Here is a 13,611-nt window from a genome sequence, read left to right as displayed (position 1 = left end):
TACCACCATAGTTTTTCTTGCACGCCCTTCACCATTAGCAGGGACAATCCTGTTCTTAGATAAGGTTTTAATTTGACCAGTAAGAATCCAGCAAGCACACTTTCTACAATAGCTTGGTTTTGTGTTTTGTGAAACCAACAGTACATGGTCATGGGGCAACTGATATGGGTTTTAAAAAAAATTCACCTCCCACCCCAACCCCCACCAACAGTGAAAATATGAATAAATTCCAAATTGGGTGCTGCCTGCACCAATGCAGACATGCACACCTGTGAATGGCTACCTGCCGGAAGGCACAGTCACCAGTTCAAGGTTGGGCTCTTCAAGCCCCAAGTTTATCATCCCAATCCCACAGAACATGTGGATGGCGGGCGAGTGGAAGACACCTCAGACACACTGGGAGGACACTGCACGCTCCAGCTCCTGTGTGCATCCAGTACTTTCCGTTATAGTCACTGGAGTGGATTCCAAATGCTGGCTTTGGCTCCAACACATTATATAGGTGCAATTAAGCAAGAGTTGACTGCCCAAACCCTGGTGTTGACTTCTGGCGCTCTTACTTGCCAAGATGGAATTAAAAAAAAAAATAGAGCATGCAGTGTACAATACAGCACAGTGCAACCTTTTTCCTGGGTTAGAAAAACCCCAGTAGGGAGTTGAATGTTGCAGAGTTGCTGGTGAACAGTGAGTTTGCTCAGTGCTCTGGGAACCAAAGAGGCAATTTTATATGAACTGTTATTTTTTCCTCAGGAAAATTCCCAGAGTACTGTTCTCCTTGCCCCTCTGATGCCACTCTGTGGTGTTTTCACCCGTGCTGTGCGTAGAAGCCATGTACAAGCTTGTCTGCTGTTTGGGTCCCTGGATGTCTCTTTGTCTCTCCCCTAAGTCAAGACTGTGCTTCTGTGGCAGACAGATCATTATTCAATGCATATTGGAGACCTGAAGAGACAGTCTCTCGTTTTGAGGGCACAGAGATGAATGATCCTCTTTAAATGTGACTTCTTTTTCGTTCTTAATTTACATTTGTTTATTGAATCAATCAATATTTATGGAACACTTACTATATACAATAACAAAAATAATAGCAACAGCAATAATCACAATAGTACAATAGTGTCCTAATATTTAATACTTCCAATATTTCAGGCAGATTGCTAAATGCTAGGCACATATTATCTCATTTAATCCACGTAGAAAAATGCTAACCTCCATTCCACAGACAAAGAAAGTGATGGCAGAGCACAGTATTAGATGGTATGGGAGCTACACAACTAACTCAGACACAGATGTCACCTTCAGGGAGACTCGATCATTCCACAACTCTTTACTGAGCATCTATTATAGCAAAGACCTGAGAATTACATTGACACAAGACAGATTGACAGGAGCAAAACGTACAAATTCATTTACTATGAGTTTTACATGACACAGAAGTCCTCAGTGGGAGCTGAAGACCCAAAGAGGCAGTTAGAGTTGAGTGTTTATATACTGAGTTGGACAAAGGGTGGTAAATCATGGAAATGTGACAAGATAAAGGGGCTTGGGCTGGGGAATTTAATAGTAGAAAAGTAACTAGGAAGAGTTGTTTGAACAAGGTTCATTTGTACAGATTTTTCTTGGCCTTGAATCTCTGTCTCTGATGATCAGAATGTTACCTCCCTCTGGCATAAGAGGAAGTTTTTTTGTATGGGAATTATATCTCTCACTTTTAGAAAGGAAAAGGGGAGGCCAGAGGAGTCTTGTTGTATCTGCTATTTTCTTAAGTGCTTTTAGCTCAAAATAATCCATTTACCAAAGTGACATATTTGGGGATGGCATATTCTAGCACCCTTCACTACTTATCTCCCAAAGTTCCCACCTCCTAATACCATCACACTGGGGTTGGGGCCTCAACATAGAAATTTTGAGGGGGAAACAAATAGTCCATAATAAAATTCTAGGATTAAATGGCTCAAAACCCAGTCAGCTTGCATGGAAACCACATCTCAAACAGCATCTTTCAAAAACTATGTGTGTAATTCAGATGCCTCATTGCTCTGGAGGAACTCAGCAGCTACCCAGGGTCTTCCCTCCTGCCTTTCTCTGTTGTCTTGCTATCCAGTCTCCTTAACTCCCTAAATTTAGATCATCTTTAGATTCTTTCAACAATGCTTTTAATTTTTATAGTATAAGTTTTACACTTTTTCTGGTAAATAAACGCCCAAGTATTTTATTCTTTTTAGATGCTATTATAAATGGAATTGTTTTCTTAATTTTATGTTCAGACTGTTTCTTGCCAGTGCATAGGAATACTTTTGTTTTTGTAGATTGATCTTGTACAGAAAATCTTGTAACCTTGCTGAGACCATTTGTTAGTTCTAATAGTTTTTGGTGGATTCTTTAGGATTTTCTACACACAAGATCATGTCATCTATGAATAAAGATAGTTTTACTTCTTGCTTTCCAATCTTGACATCTTTTATCTTTTTCTTGCCTAATATCTCTGGCTAGATTCTCTAACACAATGTTGAATGCAAGTGGTGAGAATAAACATCCTTGTCTAGTTCCTGACTTTAGAGATAAAGCATCCAGTTTTTCACTATTATCTCATTAGCTGTGGATTGTGCATAGATGCCCTTTATCCAGTTAAGGAAGTTCCTTCCTATTCCTAGTCTGTCCATGTTTTTATCATGAACGAGTATCGGATTTTGTTAAATTTTTTTTCTGTGTATATTGAGCTGGTCATATGATTTTGGAATTTTAATTCTAATGATATGGTGTATTATATTCATTGATTTTTCAATATTAAACCAACCTTGCATTCCTGGGATAAATTCCACTAGGTCATGGTGTATAATGCTTTTTATGTATTGCTGGATGTGGTTTACTAATATTTTGTTGAGGATTTTTGCATCTACATTTATAAGAGATATTACTCTATAGATTTTATTTTTGTTCTTCTTTGGATGTCTTTGTCTGGTTTTGATATCAGGCTAATGCTGGCCTCTTTAGAGGATTTTTGTCCTTCTTCCTTTGCTTCTTTCCCTACTGGCCTCTCTAGGTCTCCAGGAGACCTTAAATTCCTATTTGTGAACATCTGTGCGTGGTGTCAGATGCAAACATCATCCTGTGTAGGGGCCCATGTGTCAGTGCTCCATGGCACAACTTGGAGTTGCTCTCTCTGGTCACTCCTGTAGCACTTTGTAGATTGATCTCAATGGAGGATGAGTCTCTGCTGATTTTCTCCTTCAGAGGGATGTCTGGTCCTAAAACTAATCCATGTATGAGAATTTCCTGGAAAATTTCTAAAAATCTTAAAATCATTCCAGACCTACAGAATCTCTGGAAGTGGGACTCAAGAAACTATATTTTAAAAAATCTGCTTAAGTGATTCTGATCATTGGCCAGGTTTGCACCCACTGGTACTGAACATGAAGGCAGACCCAGGGCAGGTCCTCTGTGTTGCTTTCTGAACAAAACACATAATCTGCCATCTGTTTCATCTGTGATTTGCAAACTTTTAAAAACTTGATTTATAGTGTGAGGTACATTTTACATCCTGACCCAGTACATAGTATGTACACATGTGTGTATGTAAACTGAAACAAATCTTTTTGCAATAATACCTACCCTTATTATAGAAAATGTGTTCAGATTTTTTTCTTCTCTATTCTATTCTGTCCTTATTTGTTCATTAAAAAAAATTGACCAAACCTGCTAGTTAATTTCACAATCCACTAATAGGTGTCAACCCACAGTTTGAAAAGTATTATAGTATCTGAGAATGCATCTCACATGCCTTGGCATTTCTCCCAGTCACCGTAGTTTCTAGAGCCTCAGTTTCCTCTTCTGTAAAATGAGAAGGTTACTAGGGCAGATGATCTCTAAACTCTGGGATTCTGCACATTTGTTGACTAGTGAGTGTCTCTTTAGTTGTTCTTTGCTGCTATCAATTGTCTTACCCTGGATTAATGTGTTGTGCTTTCCCATCCATCATTGGTATAATCTCTGTGCTCTCTCTAAGTACCCTGTGTCCCTCTTAAACTGGGAAGGCCAGAACTGGCTCCAACAGATGTAGTCTGTACCAATTATAATTCAATAAAATGAATCATCACTTTTGTTTGCTGTTTGCTCTGTTTGAAGCATTAATAAGATAGAAAGAGGAAAAGAAACCACTTATTAGTGTGCACAAGCAATGTTCTTTTCTTCATTCGATCATTCAATAAGTCTTTAGTGAGTGCCTGCTATATGTGTCATGATCTCTGTGTGTTGGCTAAATAGAAGAGTCTTGAAGAATTTCTTTTTTAATGTTTTTGGTAACTCTTATTTTCTTTACTCACACATAGAGATGGAAGAAAGAATGAGGGCAGGTAGAGGTTACTGCATCATGTTCCAGTTACGTAATGAACTTTCAGTCTTTGTGGGGTAAGGGATAAGGCTATAATTTATATAGTCTATCAGTTAGTTTCAAATTTTTAGCTTATCTACCAGTAAAGACAGCCTCACAAACATCCCCCAGCTCTGGCACAAGGATTCTTTTACCTGCAAGTGACAGAAACCCCAACTCAAACTGGCGTAAGCTGTATAGGAGTTTCTTATTGATTTATATCCCTGAAAAGTTTAGATGCAGCTAAATTCAGGACTTGGTTTCTTCCCATTTCTTGGGTCCATATTCCACAGAATTGGCTTCATTCAATCTGGTTGTCCCTAGCAGCGCCCTGTTCTACCCTCAGGGTGACAACTCTAGACTTAACGTCCTCTTGGCAGTTTCCCCTGCTGCTTCCCCTGCATTTTCATTTAGAAGTGACACCGAACCAATCACAGTTGCCAGGGAAATGCAATGTCTCAATGGGCTTGGGCCTGGGTAATGTGTCCCCCCCACGCCAGGGTGGATGGATGTGGGATTCCCTCCAGATCACACGATCCGACTGAAAGGGGAGTGGATGGCCAGCGAAAACTGGGGACTGCTGCTGAAGGAGACACAACTGTCGGGGAGGACAGACCCAGCAAACCAGAGCCATAGTGTTTTGAAATGAGAAGAAGCCTAGTACAGTGTTCTCAGTTTACAATGTGGAAAATGGGGCTCTAAAAGGAAAAGTGACTTATAAGGTCCTTCCATTAATAATCTGTATGAATTTGACTTTGGAATTCCCTTAAATCTGTCTGCCATTCATTCATTTATTCATTCATTTAACAAATATCAGTGGTCAACACAAAGATTCCTACCCTTGTGGTGCTCCCATTCTAGCTTGGGTAAGGAAGTTGGGGTATGCTTAAGGAGATGCAATTTTATATAGGGTTGTCTGGACAGGCCTCATTGAGAAAATGAGAGTTTAGTGAACACTTGGAGGAGGTGAGGAGAGTTGGCCAGGTGCATACCTTGGGACAGAGCATGGCAGGGAGAGAAAATAACCATTCAGAGGCCCTATGGTGGGAGTGTGCCTGGCTCATTTGAGGAAAAGCAAATAAGCCACTGTGACTAGAATGGAATGAGAAAGGGGAAGAGGCAGAATGTGGAAGACAAAGAGGTAAGGGAGAAGGAAGAAACAAGATCTGTAAAACAGAGTAATAAGGCTGTTTACCTCCAGAGTGTCTTGTCAACCTCAGGAGATATCAAGCACTTGGCTATGTGAGCTATTAAAATAGCATCCAATATAGGTGCGTCTCCTATTTCTACAGACTGTTTTAATATATGCACACACACTGTCAATGCCGAGAATTGAACCAGAAGAATTTTAACTTTGAACTATTTCCTTCTTGCCTGAATGAATCACTCACTGCCCATTATCTTTACGATACAATAATGTAAAATGCCAGTAAAAGGACTTGGTGTTTGTTTCAATGGACCATTAACTCTTCAGGTATGGTTTTCCTTGTGTTGCTAATGAACTTTGCATTAATTTTAAATTAAGGAAATATTTAGAAGGTAATAGGCAAAAGAACAAAACTGCTCTGTGAGTCCCTTGGCAGCCATGGGAACTCCAGGCAGATCTGAAAGGGAGGACTGTGCAGTTACGAGCTGTGGGTTGCTGTTTGTGCAAGTGCTTCCCAGGTGCTTGTTTACATCTGACCATGATGAAGGTCTGGCCCTTCCCTGCAGGGTCATGGCCTGCAGTAGGAAGTCCTATGCATGGAGTTGCAGAGCTGAGGCCAGGTACAGCTTCCTGGATACTGGTTTTAAATACACCATCCTTGTGTATTCTCTTTATTTCTTCTCACATTTCCTCTGCAGGGTTTTGATCGCACCTTCCAGACATCAGTACAGGCAGTTCTTTTTATCTATCCGAGATGCCTTCCCAGGCGTATCACTAATGGGTGACTTTAGTTTTAACCCTCACCTGTGAATCCACATTGCTTCAAGGGGAACTTTCTAAAAAGGCAAATCTGATCATCCCTCTTTCCTGTTTAAAATTCTTTCCTGGCTATGGTAGTTTTATTTTGTGATTTCATTGTTATTTTAATTAAAGTTATACATTAACATAGCTTTTTTAACAGGCAAAGGGTAGTACTCATTTATAAGGGAAAACAGCTGCCTCTACCCTACCCCTCCCTAACCCCAGGTCCCTCCTGGCCAAGAGGAGCCATTTCCACTCTTTCATGGTTTCTGCTCATACTTCCCAGTACATACACTTACACTCTGTGGTTGGCACAATAATTGGCCCTAAAGATGTCCACATCCTGATTCCCAGAAACTGTGAGTATGTTAGGTTATGTGGCAAAGGGGAATTAAGGTCACCAGTGGAATTAAGGTAGCTAATCAGTTGACTTTAAAATAGGGGATTATCCAGGATTATCTAGATGGATCCAATGTAATCACAAGGGACCTTGAAGGTAGAGGAAAGAAGCAGAAGTTGGAAGTCAGACTTGACCCATCATTGCTGGCTGTGAAAGTAGAGGGAGAAAGCCATGGGTCAAGCAATGTGGGTGGCCTTTAGCAGCTCAAAGAGCAAGGGAATGGCTTCTCCCAGGGCCTCCAGGAAAGAAATGCAGCCTTGTCGACACCGTGATTTTGATCAAATGTTGACTCTGAGTAAGGCTGTGTTAGACTTCTTAACTAAAGAGCACTAATATAAATTTGTGTTGCTTTAAGCTACTAAATTTTTAGAAATTTGTTATGATAGTGATAGAAAACTTAATATATACTTCCATTTCTTGATTTTTTTTTTTAGTTCTAAAGATTATCTATTGACCTATTATAGTTGAAGGTGAAGATTTAACTAACACATACCCTCTTTCCACTCTTCCTCCACTTCTCTCCTTTTATCCTTCTGATCACTCCATCATAATTTTTATTTAAAAAACAATTTTTAGAGATAGGGTCCCACTGTGTTTCCCAGACTGGACTCCAACCCCTGGGCTCAAGCAATCCTTCTGTCTCAGACTCCTGAGTATCTGGGGCTAGAGGCACAAACCACCACACCCAGCTTGCATCATACATTCGTAGTTAGAATATCCAATATGCAAAATGTTCATTGTCATAATATGTATTTCCAGCTGAGCCATGTAGTGTACTATGATGATGTTTCTTTTCTTGTACAGAGCTAATGATTACCTTCTATGTTTGCTTAGTTTTCTAGTGCTTACCACTAATATTTCCTCAAACATTTCACCAGATGTGTAAATATCCTGTAAATATATTAAAACTCATCAGGTGATCTTTCAATTTTATCCTTTTTTGTGGAGACATCTTCTGTTGCTCTACATTCTTGTATTCCCACCAGCACTACCTGACTTTCTTCTCTCTGGATTTGCTATTTGGTGGTCATCCCTGCTTGGATTCTTTTTCTCCTATTTTGGGGCCCTGTTTCTTGGATCCCGTTCTTCTTCCTACTTTGTTACTCTTATATTTTCTTCCTTCCTTCCTTCCAGATGCAAAAGAGGTACATTTTTGAGAATTTGCATATCTAAAAATGTCTTTATTTTACCCTCAAACTTAATTGAGAGGATGGAAATGGAATTCTAGGTTGAAAATCATGTTTCCTCAGAATTTTGAAAGTTTTGCTCCACTATCTGGTAGTTTGAGAAGCCTGATGCTTGAGTTTTTAAAAATAATTTTCTCCCCTCAGTCCTTTCTTCTAGAACAGCTATTTTCCAGGACGTTGGCTCTCCTAGAATTCTGCTCTCATTTTGTTTTCTCCTTATTTCCTACTTCTCTAGTCTTTTCTTCTTCCTCAGCTTTATCTTCCACAATTTTTATTGAATCTTTCATTTCTACTGTCTTCTTTTGAAGATCTTTTTTTTTGTTCATGTTTTATGACTGCTCTTTTTTTTTATAACCTCTGATTCTTAGTTCATGGGTGAAATAATTTCTCTTGCCTTTTTGAGGATAGCAATTACAGTGTTCTTTTTTTTTTTAACATTGCTTTGATTTCCCACATGTTTATTTTTTAAATTTTGCTTGCTTTGATCTCTGGCTTACAGGCTTTCCTTAAATTTATGGTGCTTCTTGATAGTTTATATTTACAAGTGGGGGGTGTGTGTGTATCATCTATTTGTACACTCACTGTAGGTTGATCCAGCTTCTTCCTTTGGGAACCCTAAACCTTCAGCACTACTGTATTTTCTATCAGACTGGCCAGTTTTCCAGAGAGGTGGCCTTCCATCTTCTACCTGGGAGGTGGGAGCATTGCTGTTGGATTTTCTCCTCGCTGAGTGATCCAAAGCAGCTGGAGTTCTCACTGCTCACTGTGTAACTTCCAATTATTATTTTTTATAGCCAATATGTGACTGCTCCACAGAGATCCCCCTGGATCTCTTTTGACCATTTCTGGGTATCAGATGCTTTTGCCTATCAGATGTGGTCACCTGTGGCTTTTTTTTTTTTTTTTTTTTGAGAACTTCCCTTGGGATACTAGAGCCCTTTGCTGATATGTGCAGAGTTGCAATTCCTGGGAGTTTAGCTCAGCCCTCCTCCAATGACTGTCTGGGGCCAACGACTATCTGGGTGGGGACACAAAAGCCTCAACTTGGGATGGGACAGCTCTGAAACTTTACTTAGCTCTAGTGTTCTGTGAGGTTTTGCCTGAATTTCCCTATCCCCCTCTCCTTGTCCTGCTTCCTGTACTTTTTTACTTGTTTCTCCTGAAACCTTGATATATTACTTGCCTTCATCTCAGGGACTTTTCTGGGAACCCAGTCTGAGACATCCCATTTTCAATATGGTACCCATGGCTGAAGTCACTCTCTAGGGAGTCTGAGTCCAAGTGCCTGAAAGCCTGCCAAGTGGAAGAAAAGTTACACTTTGAATGTGTGGCTCTAAAAGATAGATCTTACTTAGATCTTGGATTGAATCTATCAGGAGGCAGAGTTCAGTTCATTAGAGGACTTCCTTAGTAAATAGTAAGTTCACCATCCCTGGAGGTATATACCAGCAGAGGGTAGATGCTCACTTGATGAGGTATTTGAAGATGGGGATTCAAACAATTCATGGGGAGGCTGACCTCAGATTTTGTGGCATTTATATTTCAACATAGGACCTCCTTAATGAAATCATCGTCATGTAGCAGCAGAAAAACCTAATTGAGGGAGAAAATTTTCAATTTTGGTGTTTTGTTTCAGTACCACATGGTGTTCTTTTGAAATTGTTGAGTACAATTAGAGCTTACAAGATTTTTAGAGTGATGCTCATGTGTTAATTTCTCAACAGCAATTATGGCTTGATTAAAAGAGTACCTAAACAACTTCAGTACAAATGCATTGCCTGCAAATGCTTTGTGTGTTCTCGGCATTTCTCTGCCTCGCTTTCATTACCAAGAGTGCAAGTCAGAATTAAACATTCACACCCCTGCAGAATCACATGCTAGCAGCTCATTGTTCCCGGGATCTGTTTGTCATCTCTCTAGTGTCAGTGTACACACACTGAACAACGTTTGCTGATTCAGCACCACTATTCCATTTGCAGCTCTCTAACCCAACAACAGGGCATTGTTCTCAGCCGCAAAGACAGCCAGGCTGGGCTCACAGGCAGGGTGCTGGTGACTTTATTTTGTACAGTTGTGAAGACTAAAAGCTTACCTCTGTCAGTGAAAACTGAGACTCAAAACTCAAGGTCAGGGTCAGGGATACTATTGTCTCACTCACCTACAATCGGCCCCCAGGGCTGTTGAGACACCTAAGCAGGAGAAGTAATTCTGTCAGCACAAAAAGGTGTTTGGGTCCTTGGTACTCAGGTCCTTGAAAATCCGGGCCAAGGAGGCACAAATGATGCAACTCCTTTAACCTTTAAGTGGCAAGAGTCTTCTCTTTCAGAAAATAAATATTACTGTCTCCACCTCCCCTTTTTTTAAAATATATTGCAAAACAGCATGGCAGACCTCTAACTGAACAGATAAGGAAGCAAGCAGAGAGTGAAGAAGCTAGGGGTGCATCCATCTTGGCTCACTCACAGGCACCAGTGCTAGGAGCATTTGCTTTTGCCTCTGCACTAGATTCTGACTCTGGAAACCTGCACTGAAGACGTGTCTATGAGGGACAGATCCTAAGGTGACTTAGTAATGCTACCTCGTGGTGTCTGTTCCTCTGTATAATGCCTTCCCCTTAAGTGTGGGAAAGACCTGTGATTTCCCTGGGTATGGAAAATGTGAGGGGATGTCACTCCGATACATGAGTTATGTTAGGTAAGAACCTGTCTTAGCAACCAGAGCTAGAGACTTTCCTTGTGGCCTCCATGAAGTAAGTGACCTTGTTCAAGAGGCCCACGTGGTCAGGGAGCACAGGCAGCCTCTAGGACCTGCAGCAAGAACCCAGGGCCCTCAGTCATTCAGCCACAAGAAAAAGAACTCTGCCAACACCTGTATGAACTTGGAAGCGGATTCTTCCCCAGCCAAGCTTGCAGCTGAGAACACAGCCAGGTCAACAACTCAGTTGCAGCCTTGTGAGAACCTGAGCAGAGAACCCATAGAAGACTGCTCAGACTCCTAACGCCCAGAAACTGAGACAAGAAATGAATATTGTATTGAGCTGCTGAGTTGATGGTAATTTGTTAGACAGCAATAGAAAACTAATGCACAGTTCTTGATCCCTTTGTCCTTTGTGAAGGGTTTGTTTCAATCTTTCCACTCTCTCATCACCCCCGTTCTCCATTTCATACCTTTTTTTTTTTTTTTTTAACAGAAGGATCTTGAGATCAGAGAAAGAGGGGTCAGCTGGGAACTCCATTCACTTCCTTTCCACAACCTGCGAGCATATCCATCCCTCCTCCCCTTCTTCCCCTGCCTCTCTCCCCCGCTGGGCCAGCCCCTCCACTCCTCACTGGACTCCATCTCCCAAGGCCACCCCAGGACCTTTTATACCCTCTCTTCTCGTATATTCTGTTGCTACCTTTCTACTTAATCCTTTCCTCAGCCTCTCTACAAAGCTCAGTCTTTGTCTCCTAAAACAATCAAATAACAAACACACATGACAAACAATAAACAAAACAACTTCTCTTGACCTCGCCAGTCTGTCAAGGTGCAGTTCTTACCGTCTCATTCTCTTCACCACGAAATTCTCTGAAAGGCAGACTCCACGTGTCATCTCCCCACTGCATTTGCTTTCATCCTTCATGGGCTGTGGCCTCCTTTTGTCCCTGGCACTTCCGTAACTGTGAAAATGCTCAGGGTAAGGGCAGTCATGGGCTTCGAGTTGCCAAATTTTCTTTCCCATCCTTTCTCTGGGTGAGGGTCTGAGTCACTGGAAGCTGCCAACCAGGGCTTCTTCACTTTCCTGAACTCTCCCGGGCTCATGGGATAGCTTTTCGGGAGCAGCCCCCATGTATCTGTGGGTTTCTTCTCAGTTTTCTTCATGGATTCTCTTTCTCCCATACTCTGTCACCTTTAGGATAAAAGAAGATAGTTTCTTTGTAGTTAATCAGGAAACCCACATTCCTAAGTTTTATCTACTGCATTTTTCTGGTATAGTTAATCTCTGTGGAAATTTTTGTAGGTGATTCATTAATTCTTAATTATCTACTCTAAACCTTGTGGGGTTAGTTAGAGATTTTCCCTAATATATTGTCTACCTATAATATATTGCCTTCTGTTAATGGGAGAGTCTGTTAACTAAAATTAGAAAAAATTGTAAATGATTCCTCATAGTTTTCTGATTTCACAAGAGAAGGAGGAGTGATTTGCTGGTAGAAGAGAAGGAAAAGGACCATGTTTGAAAATAGAGTAGAAAGGAAGTAACTTGCACTGACGTTCAATTGTTGATGGATGGCTTATGTTTAAAAGTACCATTTTATCCCACTGTCCTGTTGATATAAAATTTTATTCTATAGTTTCTAGGTTGTTTTACTTAATATTTTAATATTTCTATAATTATGGAAATTTAGCACAAGCATTTAGGCCTATATAATTTTCCCAATTAATCTAAATTTATTAATAAGCAAATATTTATTGATCACTTACTATATGTGTGACATTCTGTCCATCTGGTGGGTAGGCATCATTAATTCCAAGTTATGGATGAAGAAATGGATCCAAAGAGCTCTGGGCAGGGTCAGAATTCCAGCCCAGATGTAGCCCTTGTGGCAGAGACAATGCTGCCCTATGTTTGCCCCGGGGTCTACTTTCAGGTAGTGCAGTGGAAGCCCGCATTTCCCAGCATTCCTGGCAGTGAGCTTCTGTCTCTGTGACTGTGTTTGGGACAAAGAACTGTGGGCAAAGTGCTGTAAGCCACCTCCAAGGTTGGGCCTTAGAAACATCCTATGCAACCTTCCCATGCACCGTTTATTGAAGATACCATCTTTTCCCTATTGTGTGTTCTTTGTCAAAAATCAACTGACTGTAAATACATGGGCTGATTTCTGGGCTTTCTACTCTGCTCCATTGGTCTGTATGTCTTGTCGTTTTTATGTTTGCACCATGCTTTTTTAATTATTATAGCTTTGTAATATATTTTGGAATCAGGTAATGTGATATCTCTAGCTTTATCTTTTTTTCTCTCTCAAGATTGCTTTGGCTATTCAAGGTCTTTTGTGATGACATAGGAATTTTAGGATTGTTTTTATCATTTCTGTGAAAAATTCCATTGGGATTTTGATAGGGATTGCATTGAATTTATAGATCGTTTGGGACAGTATGAACATTTTTAATAATATTAATTCTTCCAATCCATGAACATGGGATATCTTTCCATTGAGACAAATGAAAATGCAAACACAACATACCAAAATTATGGGATGCAACAAAAGCAGTTCTAAGAGCAAAGTGGGTATCAATAAATGTCTACATTAAAAAAAAATAAAGATCTCAAATAAACAACCTAACTTTACCCCCAAAGAACTAGATAAAGAAGAACAAACTAAGTCCAAAGTCAGCAGAAGAAAGAAAATAATAAAGATCAGAGCAGCTATAAATGAAACAGAGACTAGAAAAATGATTTAAAAAATGAAACTAAGAGTTTTTTTTAAAGATAGACAAAATTAACAAAACTTAGCTAGACTAGTGAAGAAAAAAGAGAAAAGACTCAATATTATAAATGAAATAAGAGACATAAGAACTGACACCACAGAAATACAAAGGATCATAAGTGACTACTATGAATAATTATATGCCAACAAATTAGATAACCTAGAAGAAATGGATAAACTTCTAGAAACATACAACCTACCAAGACTACATCATGAAGAAATACAAAATCTGGACAGACAAA

This window comes from Eulemur rufifrons, chromosome 28, assembly GCF_041146395.1.
Source record: "Eulemur rufifrons isolate Redbay chromosome 28, OSU_ERuf_1, whole genome shotgun sequence".
NCBI classification, from domain to species: Eukaryota; Metazoa; Chordata; class Mammalia; order Primates; family Lemuridae; genus Eulemur; species Eulemur rufifrons.
The sequence above is the reverse complement of the archived record's forward strand: the minus strand, read 5'-3'. Positions refer to the sequence as shown.